Source organism: Uloborus diversus, chromosome 3 (assembly GCF_026930045.1).
Source record: "Uloborus diversus isolate 005 chromosome 3, Udiv.v.3.1, whole genome shotgun sequence".
Taxonomy (NCBI): Eukaryota; Metazoa; Arthropoda; class Arachnida; order Araneae; family Uloboridae; genus Uloborus; species Uloborus diversus.
The window spans coordinates 172,772,855-172,782,882 of record NC_072733.1 but is presented as its reverse complement, the minus strand read 5'-3'; positions in this window follow the sequence as shown (position 1 = coordinate 172,782,882).

Sequence of the window (10,028 nt, the reverse complement as noted above, 5' to 3'; positions counted from 1 at the left end):
TGACCAATTTTCAATCGCATGTAACTATTAAAATAAAAAATTTCAAGCAATAATATTTTAGATATTTTTATATAGGCATAAAAGGAACCTGCATACCAAATTTCATAAAAATCTGTTACCATGCAGCCACCACTTTTTTGCGAATTTTGCTCATTTCGTATGGAATGACCCATATGCGTTACCGAATGAGTAGGCTCACGGCGCTACCTGGTGGAAAAGTACGGAGTTAGCTTTCGTATCTCGAAAACGCAACGAAATGTGGGAAAAAGTAAAACGTTATCGATGTTGTTGAGCGTTATCAATTTAGTAAGGAAAGACACATCCATTGACATGAATGTAAAAAATAAAACGGTTAAATCCATTAAGATATAAAATGGAGGGAGTGAAGACTTTTATTCGTGAAGGAAAGACCCCAAGTCACGTGATAGAATGAATACCAAGCATTGGAAGAAATCAGGTTTCTTTCGCTAGTTTCACGCAAAACGTGTCAACCATTCGTCGTTGTTGAGTCATGTGACTTGGGGTCTTGGGCAGACCCCGAAGTGGTTTTTTGATGGGGAAAAAGTAGGAAATAAGGAATCAAAAATTTAAAAAGTAGGAAAAAATAGGAAGAGATAGGACTACACACACATTAAGGTGACTGACAATCATTAGGATGAAAAATAAACTGGTGGCAAGGAAGATATTAATTACAAAAATATGAAAATAAAATCTAAACAAAGAAACACCTTTCACCAATACAGTAATAAAATTTTTAAGTGTGGAAGAATAAAATGCAATATAGCAATCGCAAAAAAAAAAAAAATAATAATAATAATAATAAAACTCCTATTTTGGTTCAATAAAACCATTTTTGTTAAAGATTTGTTTTGTCAAAAACGAAAACATTCCTTCGAGAGCATCCATTTATCATTTAAAAATACTATCACTTTCAGCTCCTGTTATCATAAACTATGATACAAAAGCAAAGCAAATATTAAATTAGTTTTAGTTTAAAATAATCAGCAGCTGACATGCATTCTTGCAAAAACAGAGGCAGATGTTTGAATTTGAAAAAAAAAAAAAAATAATTTTAATTTTGACACCTTGAATTCAAATTATACTTTTCGCAATCACTGTGTGTTTGTGTGTAGAGGGTATGTGTATGTGTGTAGGCATGTGTGTTTGTGTCTGTGTGTGGGGGGTATGTGTATGTGTGCAGGTATGAATGTGTGGGTAGTTGTGTGTATGTGTTTGTGTGTGTAGGTGTATGTATGTGTATGTGTGTGTTTGTGTGTGTGTGTGTGTAGTTGTGTATGTATGCGCGTGTGTGTAGGCCATGGATGCAACCTGGAGACGGCTTTCCCTATAGGAGCAGCATCGTGAGGAGCCGGTCGACGGTGATGGTGCGGAGGGTGGCGGTGGGAAAATAAAATGATAGGACGCCAAAAACAGTCAAGTGAAAGCATTAAGCAATCGTGATTGCTCAAAAAAAAAAGGAAAACGACTGAAAATGCAGAACTAAAATAAAATGTGATCTTAAATAAGGGACATAAAATTTATAATAAAATAATTAAACTAAATAAATAATGAAATAAGTCAACTAAATAGTTTGTACTATGTTATGTATTTTTAGCATTCAACATACATTTTTGTTTCAGTCACGTCATTTATGGGGGTCAATTTCTCCCCTCCCTGTTTTTGGAAAATTAAGGCTTGTGCGGTTTTTGTTTGTTTGCAGAAAAAATTTGCATTCAGTATACATCCTTCGCTAGCCATCTCCGGGGGGGGGGGGATCAAAGTGATGGGAGTCAGTTCTAATTTTAATCAAGCAATAAAAACGAATATTGTTTTAATGGTTTGATGATTTTTACCTCCTCCTTGTTCCAAAATTTTTGTCACGAAAATAAAAGGAGACACCCATGCATGGTAAACATAACATTTTTATCAAAGACAGTTACTAGTCAGTTTATCAAGATCAGTTACTAACGTTTCTCTGTGCAAAAAAGGGAAGGCATGTAGTTTATCTCAATCCTCACCATACAACAAAAATATTCATTCGGAAATTGTTCTCGAAATTGAGAGTGAGGGGAGAGCACCTGACATCAAATACCTGCATATATCTCTTTCTCCCCCCCTCCCTTTGATCAGACGCACTAAGTAAAATAACTTACAGTAGATACGCCGCATCGGTATAATTGCCGCACCCCGAAAAGAGTAAGAGTCTGCCAAAAAAATTTCAAATGCTCAGAAATGTCGCATTGCCATAAACACAGTACATAAAAATGATGTGCAACTCCTCGATATTGATGATATATCAGAGTAGAAAATACCCATTAAAAAGAAAAAAAAATACATATTAGTTAGTAGCTCTATCCCCAAACTTTTAAAAATATGAAGAAATAAAAACAAAATATTGCATTTAAATGGATTTCCGATTTTTCTCCAAAAATCGGGGACATTTTGCCCACCCAGGTTTTGCTACGTTTTTTTTTTTTTTTTTTTTTTTGCAAATACACTCTTTGCAAGGAAAGAAAATGAAATTTTATAAATTTTATAATCATGTTTACGATTTAGAATGAACAATAATCATACTTATGTACGAAAAAAGTTTCCGCGATTATTTTTGAAGTAGTCAGTTTTTGCGAATTTCTGTTATCTGTCGCTTTTATGTTGTATAAAATATGTATAGTGAACAAGTCTTTCATTTTTTGCTTATGTTCCTTTTAAGGTTTTACATTGCCTTTTTGTTTAAATTGAGATCCATTTCACTTGTAATCAAACAAAAAATTGGCGAATAGGAAATTCGGTTTTTCCCGCATTTTTTGAACAGTCGGCAGTTTACTTTACTTAAAGCTTCTAATTGATGGGTGAATAGGGAAGTTTTCGATTTTTCAATTTTATTTTTATATGATAGAGTAACATGTATGAACATCATAGGTGAAAAAATTTTTGCGATACGATAAGTAGTTTTTTTTTAAATTAATTTTTAAAGTTCAAGCTCTTGTGACGTCAAATGGCATAGGAAGTGACGTGATCCCGAGGGGAGAAGCGAATGTCACGCATTCGACTTCGAAGACGAAACGTAAAAGGCTTTCTCCTCGCATTTAACTCCTCGCGTTTCTGGAACATTAAACCTCTCATCCTCTCGAAAATATTCGAATATCTCATTGATATTATTTGAGGAAGATTATTAGATTGTGCTTTAACGAATCCGGCCTCCATAGTGTGTTCAAAAGGATTATTGAATTTCTAAAAAATAAAAATATCAGCGCGCTCAAAATGTCCCTAGCGAAAACAAGGGATCTTCGGCGGAAGGCTGCCCATTCGCGCCCTGTGACGTAGGCTCGTGACGTTTCAGAAGCGCGCACTTTTGCGCGTGGATTTTTAAAAATTCATTAAAAATCAACCACGGTGTTTTAAAATTCGGCGATGGTGAATTTTTTAGTTTTGAGGGTCAATTAACAATATCCAATAGCCAAAATATGAACATTTAATAGGTTGCAACTTCCCTATAATATATGATTGCATCAGAATGGGCCAGTATCTATTTTTTTTAGTTTCGTTAATACAGTAGGACTGAAGTTAGGGCGATAAAAAGAAAAACGCCGCAGCGGCAAAAAAAAAAAAAGTCACTTACGAAAATTTAACTATTAAACCACAAACGCAGCGGCGTTCCTTCCAGAAATTACTGTAGTCATTCAATGAAAAGCTAAGGATCCGTTTGTTCATTTTACTTTTCAAAATCAAAACACGCAGAAAATTATCGGTGCGGCATTGTAAAAATAAGAATCAATGCACAATTAGAAGTGCTATACTAAAGAAAGAAATAGTAGGGAAAAAAAAGGAAAAAGTAGGAAAATAAGGAGAGAGCTCTAAAAAGTAGGAAAAACTAGGAAAAATAGGAACTCTTCGGGGTCTGCTTGGGCCTCAGCTTTTGCTAAGCCAATGATTAGACTTGCTCTCTCCATTTACTAATTCCTGCTCTGAGGTTAAAATGCTCGTTTGGTTTTCGTGATTTCACGTAAACGTCCCGGATTTACATTCCTGTGACGCCACAAAATTTTGATGGAAGGAGAAATAATAATCTGGGTAAAACATGACACCGAAATGTCAGATAAAGGTATACTGCTACATCTTGTTATTCGTTTTCTATCGAAACCATCTATCCAAACATCAACTGAGTAGGTTTAGTTTTAAAGACTAATGTTGCGTTTAGTTAAATTAGTGTTCAAATCAGGATTCGGTGGTATGTCAGTTACGTTAGGTAGTAGTTTATTGGAGGCCCCGACTTCAAAAGGTTATTAAAAATTAAGAGATCGCATATACTAATTAGTTAGATATTAAAATAATTCACTGTATTGTAATTTAAATCAGTGTTTATTTTATAATTGGGTGTTTAGTTGATTTTTGTACTGAAATTGTGAAATAAATTTGATTTATGGGTTTGGGTAGGAAATCGTATGTATGACCAATTATTTTTTACTTTTTAGTTCATCTTTGTTTTTTGAAGTCGGTTCTTTTTTTAATTAAAAATAATTAATTTTTTGCTTTTTAGTGGTGTAAATATAAAATAAGTACGCAAGATAGAGTATGGTACATGACGGAGAGGCCTTTCTTACGTACATCTCGAGTAAGAAAGCGTTGAGCACAGGAATCTAAAAACAGCTAAAATGATCACAATAGAGAAAGAAATAGAGCACAGCGTCTCGGAGACTTCGGAAGACTGAAGATTCCGGAAGCAAATACAAAAAAACAACAGAAATCGCTTTAACTTTGTCCATAAAATTTGAAGAGTTTTCTCGATTTTTAAAGGATCCCATCTTCAGATGCTGACCTGATGACCACGGGATCGTGACCCACGTGATAACAGGCCAGAAAACTCCCCCCCCCCCCCCCGCTTCGTTACGCCACCAGTCGTCGATCTATGAACTTGGCGCGAAATTTGAAAACAGTGCAGTTTACCAGTAAACAGTAGTGTTGCTTGCTCCAGTTATAATGGATGAAATAGAATATATGTTACTTCGGATGCACATTTTTCAACACTATACTATTGGATTTGTCCACATCCACATACCGGAATGTAGAGGCAATAAAAAAAAAATACAAGTCTTAAAAGTGTTTGAGTGAAAGTGAGTCAGTGATTTCCGATTCCGAATAACCTGCATGCGAAGAAAATATTGGACTCCTTATGGAATAAATTTTTAAGCTCGGAGGTAAGCACTTTTTCTGAGATAAACTAATTTACTTTTTATGCAGAAGATTTCATGCAATTAAGGTTCCTAAACTTTTCCTCCCTTACACAAACATTTGTCAGTCCGTTTCTAATACAGTGAAACCTGTGTAAGTTGACCACTTACGGTGCAGTACTTTGGTGGTCAACTTAGACAGGTGGTCAACTTATAAAGGGGGTAATGTTTTTTTTTTTTTTTTTTTTGTAATTCTTGCGCCATGACACCTTTTGTAATTCTTGCAATTGACACCTACTCTTTCTGTTTAACTCACTTTCATTGTTTAGCATTACTTTGAAGCAATAATTTAAGATGTTATTCAAATATTTTTAGAGATTATTTTCCCAGAATCACGTATAATGTGTCGTGCAAATTTAAAATTTCAATAAATTGATCAAAAAAAAAAAAGCTTTATTGTTTATGAAAAGTTACTCATTTTATATTAATAGTTCCTAAAAATTTATAGCTAATCAAAAATTACAAATTTTTCGCTTAACAACAGAAGAAAAACAAGGGTTCTTAGTAGTTTTCCCATGTGGTTAAATTCAAAAGGAGGTTTAGTTATGCTGCTGTTTCATTTAGTTGGTAAAATGCTGGTCTGGCATCAAAAATATTCTTGGAAAGCTTTAAAAAAAAAAAAAAAAATTTGCTAAATAAAATTTAAAATAATAAACCAAGTGGTCAACTTACAGAGGTTTTTTTTTTACAATACTCCAAACTAAACTTGGTGTTCATTAGTGGTCAAGATAGACAGGTGGTCAAGATAGAGAGGTGGTCAAGTTACAGAGGTTTTCCTTCATTATATGAGATAGGACTAATTCCGTTGCTGAGAAAAGCGGTCAACTTATACAGGTGGTCAACTTACAAAGGTGGTCAACTTTACAGGTTTTACTGTATCTTTGTCTATGTCCGTAATTTTTTATTTCAACATACTGCTTTAAATATTTGAAACGGTTAACTTGCAACTTTTTATTTCTTTATTTTTTCAATCTTGTGCACGCACTTATTCGAAATGGATTTACCAAGCTGATAATATACAAGTGTTACGCCACTGCAATCTTATTCAAACAAGCTGCTTCTGTATGTAAATGAAAAAATATATATGAATTTGTTTTTTCACTGTCGTTTTGTGCTGCTGCATAAATTGCTGTTGTGTTTACTGGAGTCATAATTCCTGGGCTTGCGAAAGACTACTTTTGAGCAGTGGATACACAACGTGTTTTTGCCAAATGCTCTATGCTTGTTTGTTACGCTTAAAAAGCGCAAAATAATTTGAACTATATATTTTTTAAATTCTTTGGATTTTCTGTTAATAAGCTTGCAGGAACCCTGAAACTGTAACATAAATTGGATTAAGGGGATGTCCATAAACGATGTTACAAAGTTTTGAACACATTTGCCCCCCCCCCCCTTCCCTTGTCGCATGTAATGCTGTTTTATATGAGCATATTGTTATAAACAACGCGCGATGTCACACTTCTTGTTATCCCCTCCCTTCCCCCTGTCACAAACTGTCACACTGAATTTCTAAAAGAGCATAATCAGTAAAATATTGATCTAAAATTAACATATATGTGGTTTTAAATATCGAAGAAAGTTGCTAAAATGGTCGTTCTATGGAACGCTTTTCGAAAAGGGTTACTTAGTCATCAATTTATGCTTTTTGAAATAATTTTAAAAAGCCTAAAATGATGTACTATTAAAGCCCCCCCCCCCCAACGATCATTAGCAGCAGAAAAAGGCTGAAAAGAGAAAAGTAGCAAAATTCCAAAAATAAGGCTGTTTAGATATTGTAAATACATTTATGTACAACATACAGTATTCATGCTGTTGTATAATTCATACTACAATTAACGTGTTTAAAATGAATTCCTGTGTTATTTTTCAAGAGTGCCCACCGAGGGGGGGGGATCCTGATCTCATAATAATGATAGCTTTTCAACGGATATAGTTATAAATAACTGTGCCATTGAAATTTAAGGGGAGGGGTGATTTTTGGCGTATTTTTCTTGAAGTTTTCACAATTGGAAGGGGTAAAGACACCGTTTATTTTGGGGGATGGTACCCAAATATTCATGTCTTTTTAAAAGCATTATTTGGTCAGCTAAACAATCGTTAATAATCTGGTATTACTTAATTTGATGTTATGCCTTTGAAATATATTGCAGTCATGTTTCCCATTTATTTAAGTAAAATTGTTTATTAATTTTTTAAAATTTCACTTAAAGCTTATTCAAATACAATGTTAAAATTATTTTTTGTTTTGATATTGCAAAATGAAAGCTAATTTATTTATTTGAATACTTTTTAAGACTTAATGTATCAATACAATATACGAGTATCTTAAAATGTGATTAGTTTTAAAAATGTTTTCAAATGAAAAATAAAATTTTAAATATTTAGCACTTCGTTTTAACGTAATTGTAAAATAAAAACGTGATTACTTATTTGAATACTTTTTAAGACCTAAATATTTTTATGGAAAATACTATGAAAAAAGCTCAGTCTATTTTTTAATGTAGGATGATCGGCTCCTTTTCATGTTTTCCAATGAAAAAGTAGAACTTTTAATGCTACTAAAACAATAGAAGACAAAAATAAATAAGCCAAATAATTTAATTAAATCAAAATACTAATCGAAGTGTTCATTTCCCAATATCATCGTGGATCGACAAACGATGACGTCATTTGCTAGTTGGATGGCCTTTAAATCTAAAAGACCTCGATGGGATCACCTGGGAAGTATACTTTTTCAAACAGAAAAAGAATTTTCTAAATTGGTCTATTCGTGTTTGAGTTATAGGAAGACATACGTCTTTTTTGAAGTCGGTAAATAAAAACCTCTTAATATTCATAAAATTTTATACGATTGGCACTAAAAACTAATCCTTGTTTCTCTCCAGGATTTTTTTGTGTGCTAATTTAATTAGAACCATTTAAATGATAATGGTTTCCCAAACTAATTTACATTTCACAATAATACGTGTCACGTAACTCGTGATAAAAGTTACATTTTTCTTTCCTTGGCCCTGTTATAGATCAACACCACACTAGAAACAGAGTATCTACTGTGATGTTGTTTATATACAGATCAAAATATTACTAGAGCAATGGGGAGGCGGGATACTAACTGAGTTTCCTGCTTTCTTTAGAGAAGTCTTGATTCAAAATTTGCGACGTGACGACTAATGATTAATACAGAGGCAATATTTAAAGGGGGGGGTGCGCAAGGCCCAATTAGGGCGCACACCCATAAATATCGTCCCTCCCCCCGAAGACCCTCGAAGACTCCCTCAAAGCAAGAGCCTACCTAAAAAGGGAAAATTACCCTTAAAATATTCCTCCCCCCCCCAACCCCTAGGTGGGCACCCCTGATTAATATTAATGTTTTATGGTACTTTCTTTCACACTGAGTAAAGAAAGTACCTTTGTTTTATGGCACTTTCTTTAACAATGGGTTTCATATTTAATCGTTTAATAGGGAAATTAAATGAAGTTTATTGTTTTTTGCCAATAACTTTGTTCTTAAGAACAAATATGGTGAAGCAAATGTTTGGGACCCAAGTTAGACTATCCCTATCCATTGAACACAAAAACCATAAAAATCGTTTCATTAAGTGTGACGCTATGAATTTACAAACAACAAAGAGCGAGTATGAAATTTGAAGAGTTCTCTCGATTTCTCCAGAGACAAAAGAATTGTCCTCATCGGTCCAGGCGTCTTCTAGTAATCGGGGAGCATAGTACATAAAAAAATTCCGACGAAGTCTGTTAATTAGTATTGCCAGAACTGTGAATTAAACTGACGGCGTCATGAAATATTAAATTTAGAATACTTGTCAAACTTCAGAAATTGGACACCAGTTGCGATATATTTATTAAATAATATAAATTTAATCGTCGGAAGAGAGTAGAGGGGATTTTTGCTTTCAATTTCCCCTTGAATTGATTACTAAATATATTTAAAAACTGAAACATTAAAAAAACGAAAAACTTTAACCACTAAATAAAGTTACTTATTAGCAATATATATATATATATATATATATATATATATATATATATATATATATATATATATATATATATATATATATATATATATGTAATAAACTAGATTCGTAGCAAAACACATCTAATTTACTGATTTGCTACAAAAGTAACAGATGCATTAATAAGAATATAATTAAAATGTACAGGCGGCGCCGTGAAAAAAAAAACATCCGATGGCGTGAGAATTAAATAATTTTCAAGACAAGACCCCTCCGTCGAGAAAACGCACCAATCACGGTAAAACCACATGACCTGTGACGTATCGCTCGGCCGACGCAAGTTGGATTACGTAGCCACAACGCATGAAATTTAAAGTTTCTTAGATTCTTCCGGGGACCCCTCATCAGATCCAGACAAAATTACCACGGGACCATCTGGAAAGCCCATGGTGTTATACCCTTTCAAACAAAAAAAGAATTTCAAATCAGTCGAGGCGTCTTGGAGAAATCAGAAAACATACATAAAAAGCTGCATACAAATACATAACCTCTTTCGAAGTCGGTTAATAAAATGCTGTTTTCTCAAAATCATGCCCTCTATTAACATGCAAACTATGAGTTGTACAGTTTAGAAACATTTCCTTTTTTAAAATACTACACTGTTAACCCTACAGGCTGCATTTGGCATTTTTCAGGGGTGAAACGCTTGTAGCACCAGCGACACCCAATGGGGAGCAGAAAATTTCAACCTTAAGCTTCAGTGAAAAACTAGCACCCTTAACCCTACGTGCACCGTGGTTGAAAGATGGAAACCTAGGATAGAAAA